The sequence below is a fragment of the Pongo pygmaeus genome, chromosome 20, assembly GCF_028885625.2.
Source record: "Pongo pygmaeus isolate AG05252 chromosome 20, NHGRI_mPonPyg2-v2.0_pri, whole genome shotgun sequence".
Lineage (NCBI taxonomy): Eukaryota > Metazoa > Chordata > Mammalia > Primates > Hominidae > Pongo > Pongo pygmaeus.
This window is the reverse complement of record NC_072393.2, coordinates 37,187,656-37,207,230: the sequence shown is the minus strand read 5'-3', so window position 1 is coordinate 37,207,230 and position 19,575 is coordinate 37,187,656. Positions and strand designations below refer to the sequence as shown.

Below are 19,575 nucleotides of genomic sequence, written 5' to 3'. Positions count from 1 at the left end.
TGATACCTTCCCTGAGAGAGCAATTAGGGGCTGGTGAGGGCTGGAGTTCTAGCTAATATTTGAAACTACATGTGCGTCTGCAAGCTAAAGGGGAAAAAAGGGCTGTGATCATCTGTGAATAGAGAAAAGAATTCTAACAGCTCCTACCTTTTAGACACTTGATAAAAAATGTGGTTGGGGGTGCCTGGAAAGTCTCAAGGGAGTGGCTTTTCCGCTGAGAAATGAAGACTGCCACATAGCCGCCAGCCGGGCTTGCTGTAGGAAGCTTACAATTCGGCTCTCTTCGGTGGAGTTTGAAGTTAAATGGTCCTGTCTGCTTCTTCTCTTGTTTGTGTCACTTGTTAAAGATCCCTTGAAATGCACCATTACAGTTTCTTTTTAGTTGATTACAACAGAACTAAACTAGTCATCTTGCATTTCAGCTATCCCTAATTTCTTATAAGGGCCCACGGAATAGATCTTTTCTTTTTTTTAATTGCCCAAATATAAAAACATTTGACTTGCTATTACTCTTAAAGTAACTGTAGATCTTGTAATAAAAGGTGAAGTGAAATTGAGTGTCCATAAATCAAGCAAATGAATGCACAGAAAAGAACTAACGATACATATAGTCAAAAATACGTGTAGCCTTAAAGGAGATGCTTGGCATTGTGTGTGTGTTTTAATATTATGCTTTTCATTAGGCTGGACTCTGTTTTACAGGGAAGACAAACATTTCCATATTTGAATTTTTCTTTCTCTCTTCCAATCCAAAAGAGAATTTCTTTTGTTGTTGTTGTTGTCAGTTTCTTTCTAAAAGGGAAAGAAATTAACATTGCTTCCCCCCCCATGAATATATGTGGTGAAAAGCTTGCAGGGTGTTTTGATGAAGCATGCAAAATGTTTTATGAATCAGAGTAATAGGGCAGAAATGAAGGCAGTACGTCTTTAAAAGTGCCTGGGTGTCCAGGTACGCGGGGAGATCCGTAAAACCGTTGACCAAGCACAATGTACGTAGACAAATGTCTTCTCATTGTGTGATGCCTGAAGGCCGTGATAGATGGCTTCTAACAACAAAGCGTGGCCACAGAGACAAAATTAGTGTTGTTTTAATTACCAGTGTCTGTAATGTTATCTATCCATAACTGCCTGAAATAGACCGTCACAGAGGGTCAGAAGGCGACCCGAGCTCATACTTCCACACATAGCTTCCTTATCGGTTCCGGAGTCGTAACAGCAGTGTGCTTTAAAAAAAAAAAAAAAAAAAGAAAAGAAAAAGAAGAAAAGAAAAAGTTTAATGCTTCACTTGTAACATTTATTTATAACCAAAAAAATTGTTTCTTGTTTAAGGGAAGTGCCTTTATCTTTTTCTTTCAAAGCAGATCTTATTAAATGCTATTTGGAGGTCAGAGTAATGGGCAGAAAATGGGACTGGCCTTGACATTCTTCAACGAAAGTTTACACTCTCGGAGCGGTGTTTTTTGTCAGTCACAAATAGCATTATGACACTAATAGGAAAGAAGGTTCTTTATTTTTGAAACCTCCTTGAGCTGAGATGGGCTGCTCTTCAGACATTAGTAAGTGTGTATATCGTGAAGATGAAGTATCCCTTACTTTCTGAGCTTGCGGGAGATGAAAGATAGGCCAGTTTTTGAAAATGGCCTGCGTGGCACATGCTATAAATGAGCAGGGAAAGCAATCGAGCTAATAGATTACAGTAATTATCCAATCTTTGGCTAGTTTGTATTGGCAAACTATAAATACAGTACACATTAGAACAAGGTGCTTACAGAATGTACATGAAAGGTCATTGTAATTTGCAAGTCGCTAGTCATTAGAATATGCTAAAAACCATTGCTTCAGGGCTCAGATTTTAATGATGAATACATTGATTATTAAGTAGCAGAGGAAAAATGTACAAGAGCGGCTGTGGTGTAATGATAGGTCGCTTTATTTTGGGAAGGAAATCAACTCAGCTTCAGAATGCAGGCATTGAGGAATATAATTGCAGTGAGGAAAATTCCTCAGAGGAGCTTGGCACATATTAAAAGCAAAAACTTGAGACATGTTTGTGATAAGATTACTAATAAATCTCTGGTAAGTCTTAGACTCCTGACAATAATACAGCAACAGAGTACTTCATCTTCTCCAAGCTTTAGAATTTAAGATCAGTCACAAACAATCTAAATTACGACTGATACTAGGCAGATGCAGTACTGGACGATGTTGCTTGTCATAAATCTCTTGTTCCTTATATGCAAATTAAACTCCATTTTAAAAGATAATTTTTCACATGGTGATCGCCTTTATTTGTGAAACGCTGGTGATTTTTAATGGGGAGAGAGAAAAAGCCAGGCTCTACATCCAGGAATGATTTTGTCCAAGAGGGGAGGCAGGAGCCTGTCATCTGGATGCTTCGGGTGGGGCAACTTGACTGGCTTTGGAGAGAAGTTAGGGACCAAGTTGGGCTTAAATACAGCCACACAGTGCCTAGAAGCTGCCTTGGCTGCTGGCTGCAAGGGGGAAGTCCCTGGGTTGCATCTACGTTGCAAGGCTTTCTGACTTTTATATTGCAGAGTGGTGCGCCTGTTTCTGCTTGTTCTGGGATGGAAGCATTTTGTCTGACAGCCACGCGCCTCTTGCCCTCCTCCTGCCCTGTTCTGTCTCCGCTGGGGAGTTCACCCTCTGCCCCTTGAACCTCAGTTCTCCTAGCTGGCTACGGGGCCGAAACCCGGAGTAACTCCTCACATGGCTGTCCTGCGTATCTTTTCCAAAAAGAAGTCAACATGGAAATGGCCTGTAGTCCTGAGTCCTGCGCCAACTGGTATCACTTTTTTTTTTTTTTTGCGTTTTAAGAGCAAAGCAGCAGCTTACCTCTGGATCCTGATAGAGAGGGAATGGCTTGCTTTTCCTCATCACAGTCTGTACTCATGAAATGTTTGTCTCTGAAGCCCTGAATTTTTACTGCAGGGCTGTTGATGGGAAACTTGGAAAGAATAAAAAAAAAATTTAAAGAGTGGGAAGCACCTGCCTTTTCTGAAATCCATCATTCTGCTACGTCATCCATGGACCTCAAGGTTTATAGGAGATGCTCGGCCTCTTTGTTGAAGCCACAGGGCAGTGAGGCCAGGTGTGTTGAAGGCCTCTCCAGGGCCCCAGAGACAGGGATGCTGGCTGGCATTTATCTGGCAAAAGAGTAAAGCAAAGGGGTTTTCACACCGTACTGGGTTCACCAGGGTAGTTTGGGGGCAGGGTGCTTGGGATAGTCTTATTCTATATACACCTCCAAAGAAATATCAGGACCAAGGGGCCACGTGGCCAAGTGTTTTCTAATGAGTAGCAGCACCACCCTGGAAATCTGGGTCCAATCAGAGGTTGGGCAAATTCTTCTTTTCGCCTGGTGCTATCAGGATGGAACTCCTACTATTTTTCCATTGTTTTCTTGGAAATACATTGGTAGGTCCCAGAGAAGTGTTGGGAAGTCTGTATTTGTGCTTCTCTTTGTCTTTCTGTCGTTCTACCCCCACACCCTGAACATACACACTCTCTCTCTCTCTCTCTCCCCCTCGCTCCCTGTCTCTCCACGTCGTCTCCAAATTAACGAACTTAAAACAAAAACCAAGTGCTTGTTGATCAGTGCTGACAGAACCTGTTCCAGGAAGAAGGGACTAGTGGCTCCTCGGGGGCAGATGCGGCGGGAACCAGGTGGAGTGGCACATCCCTCTGGGTCCTGTGTAGCTAGTCATTTTATCAGCCTGTGCATTAAGGGGCAACACCACACAAGGGTAAGAGTATAAACATGCTTTACAATTCTCAGCTCCCTAGCATAAGAATACTTCCTGCGTGGATGTAAATTTATAACAGGTGCTTATCAAATGTGAAAACGCTTGCAAATCAGAAACAAACTTAAGGGTGAACATATCTCAGTGACGGCTTTTGCAAGGGCTGTGCTTGATGTTGGGCTATAATGTTGTTCCTCTTTAGTTTCTACGTGAAGTATCTTTCCATGGTTTGCCACAGGGAGAATTATGATGGCTGAGCCTCAGACACTGGTGTGAAGATGCAGATTTGTTTAATGAAATCCATATTTACCACTGGGTTACAAACACAGCTAATATGCCCTACATTCAAAGGAGAGATCTTCACTCTCAGAACTAATATTTTCATTAATTGTGTCTTTCTACCAGAAGGCAGACATCATCTAACCATCTTTGCAGCATAACTGCACCTGTGATAGAAACGTTTTTCAACCGTCCCGTTCTCGATGACTAAAATGTGTTGTATTTGTAACATAAGGCAATAGCTTCTTTTCTTGGTTTGCCTGTCCTAAGTGGTGAATTCTCCAGTATAATCAGGCTGTGTGTGTTTTTTCTGAATTGCACTTTTTGTTTTGCAGTTTTAAAATAGTCCCAACCCCTTTGCCCCCCAAATCTTTAAGGTTTGCTTGTAAGATGTACTTGTTGTGCAGGAAGCAATTAGCCTGTTACAGAGATATTAATTAACATGTTGAAAATGTTTTCTTTATTAATGAGAAATTCACACATTCTATTTAAATTAATTTGTATAGTTTAAAATTAATTTATCATGGCCTTTGATGACCTCAGATCTACGAAGACAAAACTGGAGTATTGTACTAACTGTTAAACCATTCATTAAACATTTTATGCAAATAGTGTTTGTTTATAAACAAATTAACTGCAAGGATTTTCAAAACAGGTGCTGTGTTGTGAATGCGTACTAAATGATGTGGTACTGAAAGAATTAATTAGACCTTCAAATGTAATTAGTTGCAATAATTTGCGTGATTAGCGGCTTGGTTAAGAAGTAAGACACACACATTGTAATGCATGGGAGAGTCACTGCAGTAGCTTTGTTTTTCATATGGTGAGGATGAGTCTTCTCCATGTTTAGGAAATTTTTCAAAAAATTGCTGACATAGCTGCAGTTAATTGCCAAGTATCCTGTGGGGGGTAATGTTGTTGTTGTCGTCTTTTTTTTTCCTCTTTCTCCCTTGGCTTCTTGCAACGCATAGCCACTGGATGCAATGCTGTTTATTTGCACCTTTATGAATTTTTAAAAGAGAAAGTTGTTAACCCCAGATCTTTTCATCCCCAGAGGATATGACAATGCTTAACACTTTGAGGGTTAAAAGACAGTACACAATTATTATAAGCCAAATGAAACATGTCCTGCATTTCAAGAGCGGCTGTTATCACTCAGGGAATAGCGGCCGTCATTTTTTTCTTGATGTTGCAGTGTCTCTTCTGTTCTTTCAGAAGATGGGCTGCCACTGTGAACAGTTTAGTCTGATGGGCCACGGAAACTGGTGCTTGTCACTGCTGATGGCTTGTTTACATGAGGCTGGTGTTCTAGAGGCAAGGCCATTGAGATCCCTGGGGCCACAGCTTTCAGATGGATTTATTCTCTAGGGCCATGTTGCTGTGAGGTGGCGCTCAACATCTTAGGGACCCTCAGACCTCTAACCTCTATGCTGAGACCTTCCATAGTACAGTCCTGCTTTGAAGGATCCTGGTAAATAATAGACCAGAGTGATTTCATTTCTTCTTTTGTTCAGAAATATTCATTGGGTGCTCACGAGGCACCAACGCCCTGTTTTAGGCTCCAGGGGCATGCGGTAGTGACTCATACAGATGATGTCCTTTTCTCATGCAGCTTCATTGGGTGCAAAGGCAAACAAGCAGATGCCAAATCTCAGACAATTTCAGCCATGAAGAAATAGGAACTTGGCTAATTTCTCCTTATTCAAGTGCACAATTCCTGTTGAAGCATCTCTGAACAACTGTCACTGTTGTGCCCTCACTGGGCAATAGTGACATCCTATACTGGCGGAGACAGGATAGAGGAAGTGGTAGTTGGTTAAGGGGTGAGCCAGGGTTATAAAATAAGCCTGTTGTGTGCCTGTGTGTGTGTGTGTGTGTGTGTGTGTGTGTGTGTGTGTGTGTGATGTATCCTGCTGTTCCTGAAACCTACCAAATGACAGAAAGACTTGAAATACATGGTTTCACATTTTAGGAAGGCTCTTTTACCCAGAGGGAGAGTTGAATTATCTTGTCCCTTCCCTACCACACTGAATGACCTTGGGCAGGGCTGGGGTGAAATCTGATTTCCCTTCCAGCTCTAGACATCAAGGATTCTACTCTCGGCCTTGGAGAGGTTGAGGATCTAGAGACAAAAAAACTTGTGAGTTTCCGTAAGACCACAGCTTTCCCTCCTCTGAATTTCTTGGCAGTGTTTGATTCGGTTCATCCTCATTTTCAGCTGGTGTTTGCAAAGCAGTCTTTAAAATAGGCCCTTTTTGGATGATGTTTGAACTTGAGTAAAATTAACATTTGCGTGTCATCAGTAGCTGCAGTGCATCATTCTGGGCAGTGAAGGATGAAAAGTCAAGAATGTGGGCCGCTTGATTAAAATGAACCATCCAGGAAAGTTCGGAAAGAGGGATACGTAGAGCTGGCCTGCTAATTTATGTGGACTCGATTCCAATTGCAAAGGAACATTTTTTTTCCCTTTGAAACTTTTAAGAAATTAGGTTTTAAAGCTCAACTGGTGCACCACTCAACTTAAAATAGAAGAGAATTTGATTTTATGTGGTGCCTTTCACATTCCTGAACTCTATATAATATCACACATCAGAGCTCCTGGCTGCAGGGTGGCTGGGAGGCAGGGCTAGGTTGAATGATTCCTAAGAAGGGGATGAACAACCATTCCCTTTGCAACACTTGGAAAGAGCTTCCTGTGGGGTTTTAAAGCCTCTCTCTTCGGGGCCTTTGCTCGTTTTCTCCCTCCTTGGACTGTGAACATGGAGCGAATATTTACAGGGGTCTTAGGAGCTCTGCACACAAATTGTCCTCTGTGCGCAAATACCATCCTAAATATTTACTGGGACCTTAGCACCTCTGCCCACAAATTGTCCTCTGCATGCAAATACCATCCCATCCTGGAAGATTCAACTAGAATGTTGTTTCCTACTCCCCAAGGCAACATTAATAGTTCCTTCGTCTGAAGTAACCTCTATGGTAGTATTATCAATTATTGGGCTCTGTTGTGTGTGTCCTTGGGAAAATAACTGCCCTTGACTGAGCCTCACCTGCACATTGGAGCCATTCATAGGATTGCCTGAAGGTAGAGGGAGAAAGCTCAAACTAAATGCCCAGCATGCAGGCTCTTGATAAAAGTCAACATACCATCTTGCTTCTGCTACCCTTGCATGGGGAGGAGTGCTGATGAGCCGACAACAGGCAAATGAAACCCATCTCCCTGCCCACAGGCTAGAAGAGGACTGGAGACAAGTCATGGACGGTCTCATATGTCAGATATTCTTGAGTTCCCAACTGATTGCAATAGTTACTGCCTTTTGAGAACAGACCCATTGTCCACATGGTACCGAGCAAGACCCAAATAGAGACCTAGCTGTTCTCCTTACTGGTGTACGTAAGACTTCTCTTATGAGCCTCAGTTTCCCCAATTGTGGAATGAGCAGTTCTGGTGCATTAGGGCTGCTTTCCACTCTGATACTTTAGGAACCTGTATTTGGTTTTGAAATAATTATAGAATCAGGAGATAAATTAGACCAAGCTATTTCCTCTGCCCTTATGATCTCTTTCGTTTTTTTTCACACATTTATTTTGAGTTATATTCTTTCTCTCTCTCCCTCCAGTGTGATATATGAAAAAACAGACTTTAAAATGGACCTTGTAGAATAATATTTGGATTAGAACAGAATGCTATTCAAATATGCATTCAGTTGATTTCTGCTTAAGCATGTTTTGGATAAAAAAGTTAAAAATGGGGAGATTCCCTTAGACTTAGGGAGCTGGAGCTGGAGCTAAGTTGCAAGGAAGGAGGAAGTGGCTATAAAGAGGAATCTAGGGTATCTCTTAGGGTCTCACTACCCTGGACACAGAAATGGTGGCTCTGTGGTAGAGGGCTCGAGCAATGTTAAAAATGAGGAAATAATCTGAACAACCACAATGATTAATACAACACTCGTCTTCAAAGAGCCATGAGATCTTTAGTATCTACAAAATATATGAGGCTTCAGTTGAAGTTTTTATCAGAGAGATGCAGCTGGGGTTTTATTTCATCTTCACTCAGCTGAAGGCAACCTTGAGGGTGGATGGAAGGGGGTTGAAGTGGGCAGGGAGAGGTCTGAAGACAGAGAAGCAATATCCCAGCATAGGCACCTCGGGAAGCTTGGCGTTCTGTGTTGGCATACAGAAAAGTACAACAGGGGGCTTGTTAGGTATCAGATACTGCTGGGTTGAATGGTATCAGTCCTGGGTGTCACTCTCTCCTCTACCACTTACTTGACTTGGGTGACCTCTCTTGTCCTCAGTTTCCTCCTTTTTTTTTGAGAGGAAGTCTCCCTCTGTCGCCCAGGCTGGAGTGCAGTGGCGTGATCTCGGCTCACTGCAACCTCAGCCTCCCAGGTTCAAGCTATTCCCCTGCCTCAACCTCCCCAGCCTCCCAGGTTCAAGCTATTCCCCTGCCTCAACTTCCCCAGTAGCTGGGATTACAGGCACGTGCCACCACACCTGGCTAATTTTTGTATTTTTAGTAGAGACAGGGTTTCACCATGTTGGCCAGGCTGGTCTCAGACTCCTGACCTCAGGTGATCTGCCTGCCTTGGCTTCCCAAAGTGTTGGGATTACAGGTGTGAGCCACCAAACTTGGCCAATTTCCTCCTTTTAATACTGGTAATGTGTAAGCCCTCCTGTGCAGGGTTTTTCTGAGGACTAGAGAGAACCTAGGGCAGGGTCCTACGCATAAGCAGAAGTCACTGAACACATATTTGAACAGCATTCTGTCCTAATAGCATTCTGCCCTAGACAGTGCTTGCAGAGAACAGACACTCAGCAAGTGTACGTGAATATGCATAGTAACGTTATTCCCTCGGGTTTTCATGTGCACATTTCAGTTTGGGGCCTGTCCCTTCCCTGTTTTCTCTCTCCACTCTGTTTTGAAGAGCTCGTTGCTTTGCGAGGAGCTGTTGATGGACTGTTATGTTGTAGGTTCCAGCCTGAACATCTCCAAGTAACAATTTTGGAAGCACAGACACACAGACACACACAAAGAAGTTAGAGGTATGAGAAGACTAGCATTGGAGAGAGGCTCAAAGAAGAGGCCACGTCATCCGATTCGTGTAGGAATTCACTGATCTTGGCTCCAGGAGGGACTTAGGGTCAGCATTCCTTGGCTTGGTCAGTTTCCCTGGAAAGTAAGGGGTGAACCCATTCAGGGCAGTGCAGTTGCCAAGCAGTGTGTTTTTACTTGGAAATTCCTTTCCACATCTGAGGCACAGTGATGACTCATCTGACTCTCGCTTTTCAACTCATTTCCTCTGGGGCAATTCTCTCTGGAGCCCGTGCCCAGATGTTTTTTTTTTTTTTTTTTTTTTTTTTTTTTTTTCACCATTGGCAAGATGGAAGGGATGCTGGAGAAAAAGTTTCTCCGGTTCCCAAGCATCAGCAAATTCGAGTGAGCGTCCAAAGGTAATTGTATTAGGCAACATACTAGTCTTACTCTAATGGTCTTACAAGCCCCAGTGATAAAGTGTGTATGTTCCAATGATTATAGGAGTTTTATTTTCATCTGGTTTTTATATTACTATAAATATTTTGCATTTACCAAATAAAGTGGTTGCTATGTAGAGATCATAACTTCTGGGACCTAAATTTGCTTCAGATGATAGGCAAATTATAGAGTACAATATGTGATCAAACAGCAGTATGGAAAACTTAAATAGAGTGAGCCCTGAGGATGAAGGCTGCTTAAAACTATGGGGGATGGAATAAATGGGAGTTTTAGCAAAGCTATCGCTGATTCCAGCAGATAAATTATGCTCTGCCTTTTTGTATCTCTTTGGGACTGTACTACATAAATTATGACCAAATATAATTTAGGCTATCAGCCTATATTTCTGAACATCCATCTTGTACATTTTAAGTACAAAATTACCATTTTGCAGAAGTATAAAATTGAGACAAATTTTTTTCCATCTGTGCATTTAACTTCTGCATACTTTATAGCAGCTAACGGGTTCGAGAGGACCTCATTACCATCCGGAGGGGACGTTAGCCCCGCGACTATATAACTGTATTAAGATCTACATAAACGGGAATAAAGTTCGAGGGACAGTGGAATGTGGAATTTTATATTCTTTCTTAAATGGAGATGTAACTTTTACATAAAACTGCTTGTTGGTACTTTTCTGAATAAGAGTCACTGTTTATACATTCAAACTTCCTGATGGAGGAGGCTGTGTTTAGGAAAACTCCTTTCAAAACATGCAGAAAAGGGCAGGCTTTTGGTGGCAAAGGGGAACTTCCGGAGATCCCTTGGCCATGAGAGCGAAGATCCAGTCTTGAACTCTGGCGTGGCCCACAGAGATGACAGTGACTTCTTGGAGCCTCATTCTACAGCCCCCCAAGCACCACCTCCTCAGATTTCTGAGTGATATGAGTGGGCAAGTCAGACAGGCCCTGTTCCCACCCATCAGGGATGAGGCTCCCTCCAATGACTTCACCTCACCGGCTTCTCGGGAGGCCTGGGTCTGGGTCGGGGACTGCACTGGACTGTGAAGCAATGAGAACGGGCAGGGATTTGGGGGACGGGGGACCAAGTTCACTTCCCCTGACAATTGCAGGTCTTCTGAGGGTGCTTGGCAAACCTTCGGCCAGGGACTGGGGCAGCCCAGGTTTCTTCCATGCAGAGCTGGGTTTCTTCACAACTCAGGGTAACATTGCTCTGACAACTATTGTTGTATCTGAGGACAAGTTTTCTACTTTTGAGCTTGCAGGGTTGTTTGAGCTGGAATGGAGCCTCCTGCAGTTCATAGCATGGTGTAGTGGGAGGTGCAGGTGGCAGGGGGATGTTAAGACTTTGCACCCTTCATGCCAAGTGGGCAGCACCGTATAATCCTCATCTCATGTCCGTCACTCCTTTATAGACAGCAGATCTTAGAGAATTTCTCCCCTTAATCTTCTTTTGCTGCTGTATATGATTCATTTTCCCCTCTCCCTTAAACTAGTTTTTTTTTTTTTCTTTTTCCTATGTCTTTTCTCTGCTGCTGGGTGTGTGTCTTTTCCCTTTCATTTCGTCTGTTTTTCTACCTCTCTTCTTTCTTACCTTCCCCTGACGGCCAAATTGTAGAATGAACATATATTTCAGCCAAACAAGGTGGCTCGTTGGTCTATTTGATGTGAGGTGTTGCAAGCTTAGTCCCTCAAGAAGCTGCAGTCCAAGTGGAGAGGGGCTGACCAGGTGCACAGAGAACAGACAGTCAGGGCTACCATCTAGCTGGAGGTCTGGGCATCAGTCACTGCTGTGAAATGTTCGGAGACGCGAGTGATGATACCAGACACGGATAGGAGTTATCGCACAGGTCAAATATCACACCAGATCCTTGTTTCCTCACCGGTTTGGGGAAAATCAAATCAGACTACAGAGAAAGAAGGGCTTATGAAGAGACATGTGCCTGTCTCTGCTCTACAGGAGTGGCTTCAGAAGGACAGAAGTCCCAGCTTTGTTTGGTAGTTGAGTACACTGCTCTAAGAAGGCATCAAAAGGAACTTCTTTCATGGGTAAGGTCTGGTCATTTTTACAATGGAAGATCCTCTCTTTTTCTGAGACAGAGTTTCGTTCTGTCACCCAGGCTGGAGTGTAGTGGCTGCAGTGGTGTGATCTCAGCTCACTGCAACCTCTGCCTCCTGGGTTCAAGCAATTCTTGTGCCTCAGCCTCCTGAGTAGCTGGGATTATAGGCATGTGTCACCATATCTGGTTAATTTTTGTATTTTTAGTAGAGATGGGGTTTTGCCATGTTGGCTAGGCTGGTCTTGAACTCGTGGCCTTAAGTGATCCACCCAACTCGGCCTCCCAAAGTGCTGGGATTACAGACACGAGCCACTGCACCCAGCTACAGATTTCTCATTTTTTATAGGAGAAAAACTCACAGGGGTACCTGGGGGGATGTATCAAGGGTTGGCTCTCCTGAAAGCGCTCAGAGCTCACTGTAGGCTTGACAGTATCTTGGGTTCCCCAAATTCAGGGAAAATGCATCCAGCAGGGGAACCTTGGCTCTCTCCATCATTGAGGAAGTGGCTGGCAAAGGAGGCAACAAGAGGCAGAACCCACTGAGACCTGGGAACCAGGATCTATCAAGTCTGGGTGTCCCAGCCTCAGGCAGGGGATGTCCACTCAATCATCCCCTCATTAGCTATTCAGTCAATGTTTATTGAGGACCTACTATGAGCCAGGCAGGTTCTACTTCAGTGACTAAGATACATCTATACCTTGCAGACCACCAGATAATAAGCAAGCAATGTAATACACAAATTAAAAAACCTCTAGTTGGTGATAACTAGAAGACTAGCATTGGAGAGAGGCTCAAAAAAGAGGCCATGTCATCTGATCCATGTAGGAATTCACTGATCTCGGCTCCAGGAGGGACTTAGGGTCAGCATTCCTTGGTTTGGTCAGTTTCCCTGGAAGGTAAGTTTGAGACTTTTTTCAAAAAACAGAACAGAGGCATCATTTAGAAAGTGCCTCAAGTTGGTGGCTGCATTGGAATAAGTGGTGGGAAGTCCATTCTGAGGCGGTGACTCCTGGGCTGAAGCCTGTTGGATGAGAAGGAGCCTGTTGTGGATGGGGGAGCAGCAGAGGGGACCACATCGGGACTGCCAGCATGAGGATTGCGAAGACACTACCCCTGCCGGCTCCTTCCATCCTCTGGGCTCACTCATGACAGCTCTGAGGGTAACCACAGGAGAGCCTTGAGTCAACCCGGTGATGAGGCAGGGTGGGATTGTGGTAAATGTCCAATAGATAAGCATCCTGAGGTTTGGAAGAGCTGGTCACTGTCCCAAGGTCACGCAGCAAGTGAGTGACAGAGTGGGCATCTGAACAGCGGCTTCCCAGTTAGACTTCCTCCCACTGTTCCTTCTGCATTTTCAGGTCCAGATGGAGTATCCAGGAAGTGCTGCCATGAGAGGCATGCACTGTGTGTCATTTCCCATTCATGACCTTGTAAACTATGGGCAGCGGTTTTGAGAGTTGAAGAAACATCAAACCCGCTTGAGGAGGGTGCTTCTCCCCCACTCTGTGACATTGCACACTGTAAGGGCTGCCTCATTTCTAGTGGGGTGAATGTGGATGGGGATCCTGCCCTGTGTGCCGGGGTGCAACCACCCTATGGCTCAAGCATGCCCATAAGTCCCCTGCAAATAGTGAGCCCAGAAGAGCTGGGGACTGGCTCTGTCCATTCATTAACACTCAGCTGCTCTCTTCATCCAGAGCTCGGGTTCAGAACAGGTGCAGGTAGAGATCGGCTTTGAGCAAGGACAGATGGACACCACCACACACTATCACTGACTCTGTTCAATCCCCCAAAACCCAAGGTCACACCTTTGGCAGAGCCTGGGTTATCAGAGCTGAGACCAACTCTCACCACCTGCAGGTGCTGGGGAAACTACCCATTCATTTGCCGGGAGAAACACAACTGTCCTGACCTGGAAATGTACCCATTGGCCTTATCAATACTCTTTATTCTTGTAATGGATCACCCCAGGAAGCCAGGCTGTAATCCGAAACCACACTATCAAATCACCTTGGAGAGCAAGACAGTGGGCCCTTGTCACGAGCATATTCTTTTGCTGAAGGCAACTGGAGATATCCAGCCAGTTTGGAGCTAAGCCTGAAATCTTTGGGAAGAGCTTGAGTTAGCACCTGGGGTGGCAGGTAAAGCTATGGCAAGGGAAAACGGGGCAGGTTGTCAGTGGAAGCCTGGGGACCACCACCAACCAGGGACAGGTCAAGAACGAGGAAGCCATGGATGGAACTGAGCTACAGTGTTCATGGAGGAAGGAAGAAAACCCGAGGCCAAAGGGGTAGATGGTTTCAAGGTGGCAGGAGTGTTCAGAGGTGATGAACACAGTAGAGATGTTCAGCCACACAAGGACTGAGGAGTGGGTGTCTGAGATCTGCCTATGGGAAGGTCACTGATGACTGGACTGAGTGAGAGGGAGGAGGTCATCCTGTTAAGGGTGGTTAGTTTGTTGGTTTATGGTAGGAGTGATTTAGCTGGTGGTGATGGGGAGAACAGAATGGAGGAGACAGAGGACCATGGGCAACAGGGAAGAGCAAGGAGGGAAGGCTGGTCTTCAGTGGTTGGTGATTCTGGCAGGAAGTTGTTGCCATGAATGTTGCTAAATTTGTAGGTGGAAGGATGAGGTCACAAGAGCACTTGGAGGAATGAAAGAGGAAGCTAAAAACAGAGGCAGAAAGCCCTGATGGAGGGACCTAGGGTGCAGTGGAGATGGGGGCCCACATGCAGTGCTACACAGTGGCGAGATTCTTACCATTAGCTCCCAGCCACGTGGCTGGGAGGAGGAGGGGTGAGCAGGGTGCAATCTCTGTAGGTTTAAGGACAAGGAAGAGATGTAGGATAACTGAGTGCCCAGCTGAGACCAGTGTGTTCTTATGAACCAGTGTGGGTTCTGGGCTGCGTGGGAGGGAGGAGCTGGCAGGAGGGACTGATGCAAGGGGCAAGGGGCTGGCATCACTGTTCTGCAGGTCTCTGGGAAGAAAACCAGGTGTCTGAAGACTGGGAGGAAAGGCGGCTGTGGTCGAGGGGCGGATATGGGGATGTTAGAGTTCTGAGACACGTCCCTCCACCCTGTGGTGACGACACTATTCTGGGACAATGCTGGGCGAGGGTGGCTGAAGTGGAAGAGCTCGCAGGCTCGAATCCTCACTTTCTTGCGTGAGATTGAGGGAGATACTTCACCTCTTTAGGCTTCCCCTGCCAATAGCGGTAATGATGGTGCTTCCATAATACGGCGTCTTACCACATGGCAAAGCAGAAGCAAGTTGGAGCCTGGAAGAAATGACCCATGTGGTGCCTTAGGCCAGGGCAATGCTTAATAAATGATTGCCACTATTGTCGTCGTCGTCATCATCATCATGACGTCATAGAACCAGGGTTCTAGAAGGCTCTGTGGCAGGGAGTGGGAGGGTGATTAACAGGGGAAGAATTAGGAAAGAGGATATGCAAGACCACAGTAAGAGATGGAAATAAGAGTAAATTTAGGGGCCAGGTGTGGGGAGGAAGCATTGCAGGCCCCCCAACTGCATGTGTTACAGAGATGGGAGCTTGTTTGGCTCCAGGTTTCTGATCTAGGCCCAGCCAAGGGTCTGTGGTAGAGCCTGGTCAGCTGTGAGGGAGACAGCGAGTGCCCCTGCAGGTGGGGCCTGCCCTGGGCGTGTCAGGAGCATGGACGGACCTGCATGCCTGAATGTACTGCAAGGCCAGGCTGTGCAGTGGGGCAGGGACGGGCCGCAGGGGAGTTTACCATGTGTAAACCCAAGTGTTTCTTTCTTCTTTGCCCTGTGCCTCAGTTTCCCCACATGTGGCATAAATAATTGGAGAAGGTGATGTTTTAGTTCCTTTCTGTACTGCCATTCTCTGATTCCAAGTCTCCCTTTCCTGATGTTTTTCTGAAATGCCGCCCCACCCTCTCACCCTGAGTGGTGAGAAGCTCAAGTGGACAAGTCACATGGTTCTACGGGCATCAGGTGCTTCCCCTAAAAAAAGGATGGTGCTTCTTGGATGGCCATGAGCAAACCATTTGCACAGATCAGGGCTGATGGAATACAGAGTGGAAACATGTTTGGGGGAAATAAGCCCAGTCCTCAAAGAGAGATGGCTCCAAGGTGAATTGTACCCAAAGGATGGTGGGGAATGTTCCATAGGTTTTCTGGGACCTCCTTGAGCAGTGTCTGTGGTTGGTCTTACCTGACAGAACCAAGGGGTGAGTAAAAATGAAAGTGGTTCGGGGAGGGAAGGAGAGGCTGGGCAGGGCATGGCCTCACTGTTCCAGCTTTCTGTATCAGTGCTGAAGACCTTGACCTCTGCTTCAGATGGCAAGCTCGGTCTTGCAAATTAGTTAGCAAGTGGGATTTATTGTCCTCTCCAGTAGGTTTGGGGGCAGGGGGAAGCATGTCTCGTATCATCAACCCATTTGTGGAGTCCCAGGAGGTCTTGGCAACTGGACTTAAGGTCACTGAGAGGAAGCGGAGCCCTTCTAGCTGCTCCCCAACATGCACACCCAAGCCTGGGCATGCACAGCCAGGATGCTGAGGACGTGAACTTGAAGAAGCAAGGAGGTCCATCAGGAACAGCAGAACAAGGAGCAGGGAAGTGAAATGCAAATTGAAAATACCAGTTGCCTCAATGAGATATCATCCAACACCAGTCAGAATGGCTATCACTAAAAAGTAAAAAAATTACAGATGTTGGCATGGATGTGAACAAAAGGGAATTCTTATATATTGTTGTTGGGAATGTAAATTAGTTCAACCTCTACGGAAAACAGTATGGAGATTTCTCAAAGAAATAACAGAACTACCATTTAACCTGCAATCTCATTACTGGATATCTACCCAAAGGAAAAGAAATCATTATATTATTCATCAAGTATATATTAATCATTATAATGTATACTTACATTCATTACAGCACTACATATATTATTACATAATATATTCATTACAGCACTATTCACAATAACAAAGTTGTGGAACCAGCCTTAGTGCCCATCAACAATTGACTGGATAAAGAAAATGTGGTACACATACACAATGGAATATTACACAGCCATAAAAAAGAATGAAGTTATACCTTTTGCAGCAACATGGATGCTGCTGGAGGCCATTATCCTATGTGAATTAATGCAGGAACAGAGAACTGAACACCATGTGTTCTCACTTATAAGTGGGAGCTAATCAGTGGGAACACACGGACATAAAATGGAGATAATAGACGCTGGGGACTTCAAAAGGGAGTAGAGTGCGAGTGAGGCAGGTGTTGAAAAATTTCCCATCAGGGATAATGTTCACTATTCGGGTAATGGATATACTAGAAGCCCAATTCTTACCAGTATGCAATATACTCATGTAATAAACAGGCACAGGCACCCCCTGAATCTAAAATTAAAAAAATAAATCACACACACACACACACACACACACACACACACACACACACACAGACACAGAAGACAATACCAATTGCCAAAGCCAAATTCTTCCAGAGCAGCATCGCCTGTCCCTCTGGGTCCCACCTCTGCCCAGCACAAAGGCCCCACGCACCAGGGTGCATGGAGGGTCAGCACATCCTGCTGCTTCCAGAAACTAAAGCCGTTGGATGAGGACGGGGAGCCCCTGCCTCTTCCTCGAGCCACGCGACTTCCTGTTCTTGTTTCCCATCCTATGCTTTGCTGCAGGAGCAGGGCCTGCTGACAAGGAACAGGGTCCCGTAGAGGAGTGCAATTGCGCCCTTGTTTGCCCGGCGCCCTGTTTGTTCCCTGCGCGGAACAATGACCTCTTGTAAGCCAGTGCTTTCCAACCTCACTGAGGGTTACTGCGCAGCCCCGATTCCTCCCCTGATTATCTTGACGCCTGTCAGACTGTGAGGTTCTCCCTCCCATCTCTGCTCTTTCTTCCTAATGGACATGAAACAGTCCAGTCAATAATATTTTACTTGTCTTCCCACTGCGTGTCTCTTCTCCTGATCAGTTTAGGCGGGTTTGACTGCAGAAAGTCAGAAGGGAGGTTAAGATCTGAAAAGTTCAGCCAAATGTTATCAGCCTCAGAGATGTTGCTAAGGGAAAGGCCCCCGAGCCCTTGGTGACCGGAGCCAATAATAGCTGCGATTCACTGATAGCATCAACGCCTGTCAAAGATCCAGGCGTTTGTGGTTCGTCTGTAAACGCAAACACCTGTATCCAGTCAAGCTATGATGGTTATCCTCTCTTTCCCTGTCATTCCGATCGGTTCCTTGAAGGGGCTGCCAGGATGTTCTAAGCTGTGAGTTGATTTATAAAGTGAAGGGTCTCTCCAAAACTTTGGCATGGATGAGGAAATTGACGAAGGGGGCGCCTCTTTTTTAGCGGGTGATGTGGCGTTTTGACAATGATGAAGTTGACAGTCTTCTTTTAATTGCATTTTTGAACCCATGGCACCCATGGCCCAAGCCGTGGGAAACAGGGGCTTAGGCGTACTTTAACTACCTTAACACGTCCCCCTGAAAGGACACTTAGTGCTTGTTTGAGATTTTTGCATGTGATGAATTAGATCAAAGTGACTAATAAATAGTGTTCGGGTATGCTCTTCAGAACACAGTATATGCATAGTTGTGATATTTTCAAGATTCAACAGGCAAGGTCCAAACTGTTAAATAAACTTTAGTAAGTGCCAGGAGAAGAGAAAGCCTGTGCCGACCCTCCCAGTTGGGGCGAGATTGTGCGGGGGCATCAGGTCTCTCTCAGTGAAAGACTTATTGACTCGGATGCTTGGGTGGTCAGCCATGGTGGCCTGGAAAACAGAGAGGAAACGTGGTCACATGGCATCCTTCCCAGGCCACATCCTTAGCCCCTCCACGTGGGTGCTTTTGTGGTTCCCTGGGAGCTCTGCCCCTCCTCTGCTGGGAATGTCCACGTGCTCTTGCCTTCAATAAGCTCTGGCTTCCAATCCCAGCAGCATGAAGTTATAACTGCCCCAGCCACTCAATCCACGCCGTCCGCTTGTCCACGTGACTCTGGATTTGGTACCATCTTGTCCATCTTGTTTGTCCTCTCTCATCAGCAGCTTACAGCTCAGAGTAGAAGTTGGGGAAGAAGGGAAAAGAAAAAAGACTGGGGAACTGGGTCAGGGCAGGGCACTCAAGGGTATCAGCTAGCAGCACAGTCTCTGGAGTCAGAGCTGGGATAAGCTGGGCTCAACCACATGCTTGGACAACACTCTTCTCCAGCCTCAGTGTACCCGCGTGTAAAAGAGGGTGATGACAGTATTGGTTCACTTGCTGTGAGGATGATAGGAGACAATGTAGTGGGTCAAACAATACAAAAATGGGTCTCATGAAAATGGCAGTTTCACAGGGCACAACGTAACACGAGAAGCACTCAGCAAAATGCCAAGTGCTTAGCGAAACCTCTCAGTATCAGCGATTTCTCTTCTTCTTCCTCATACTCGTTATTTTTATTTTCCATCTTCCCAACACTTCTGGATGAGAAAAGTCTAATTTGGACCTGGGATTAGTGGGGGAAAAAACCCCTTGGGTATTCAACTAATATTAATGTAAAGCATAGAGGAACAAAAAAATTACAGTGATTTAATCAAGAGCAATTCAGTGCAATTCATATGTAGGCATCACAGGCTCCCTTTGAAAGCCTAGAAGGCAAGGGAGATGTGGGCCCACCCTGTGGCCAGTCTCCATGAGTGATGCCCACTGGATCTGACTGGAGATTTTCATTATACGCTGAGTATTTAAAAGCTCACAAGCCAGATGATTCTCAGTGCTGTCAGGGTAACAAAAGCCTAATTTGGATTTTTTTATTATTATTATTTTTTGCCTATAAAGAGAATGTCGAGACGCATTGGTTCCATCCTTTTTAATTGCTCCTATATATTTTACTTCAAAATAAAAGGACCACAGTGAGATGATGCTCTGGCCACATGTGTCAGGGAGGAGGTGGCACCCCATGTTGGATCCTCAGGTGAAATATTGCTTTTGATGGGGA

The 19,575-nt window shown here is 45.4% G+C and overlaps 1 long non-coding RNA gene across 1 annotated transcript; it reads right to left on the bottom strand.

The window, feature by feature from the left end:
* Positions 1-860: 860 nt before the first annotated feature.
* Positions 861-14,929, bottom strand: LOC129020526 (uncharacterized). The gene is made up of 3 exons (XR_008495824.2): positions 14,784-14,929; positions 2,854-3,164; positions 861-1,223 (listed from the first exon to the last, which is right to left on the bottom strand). It is a non-coding gene; the product is annotated as an uncharacterized LOC129020526 (long non-coding RNA).
* Positions 14,930-19,575: the final 4,646 nt, after the last annotated feature.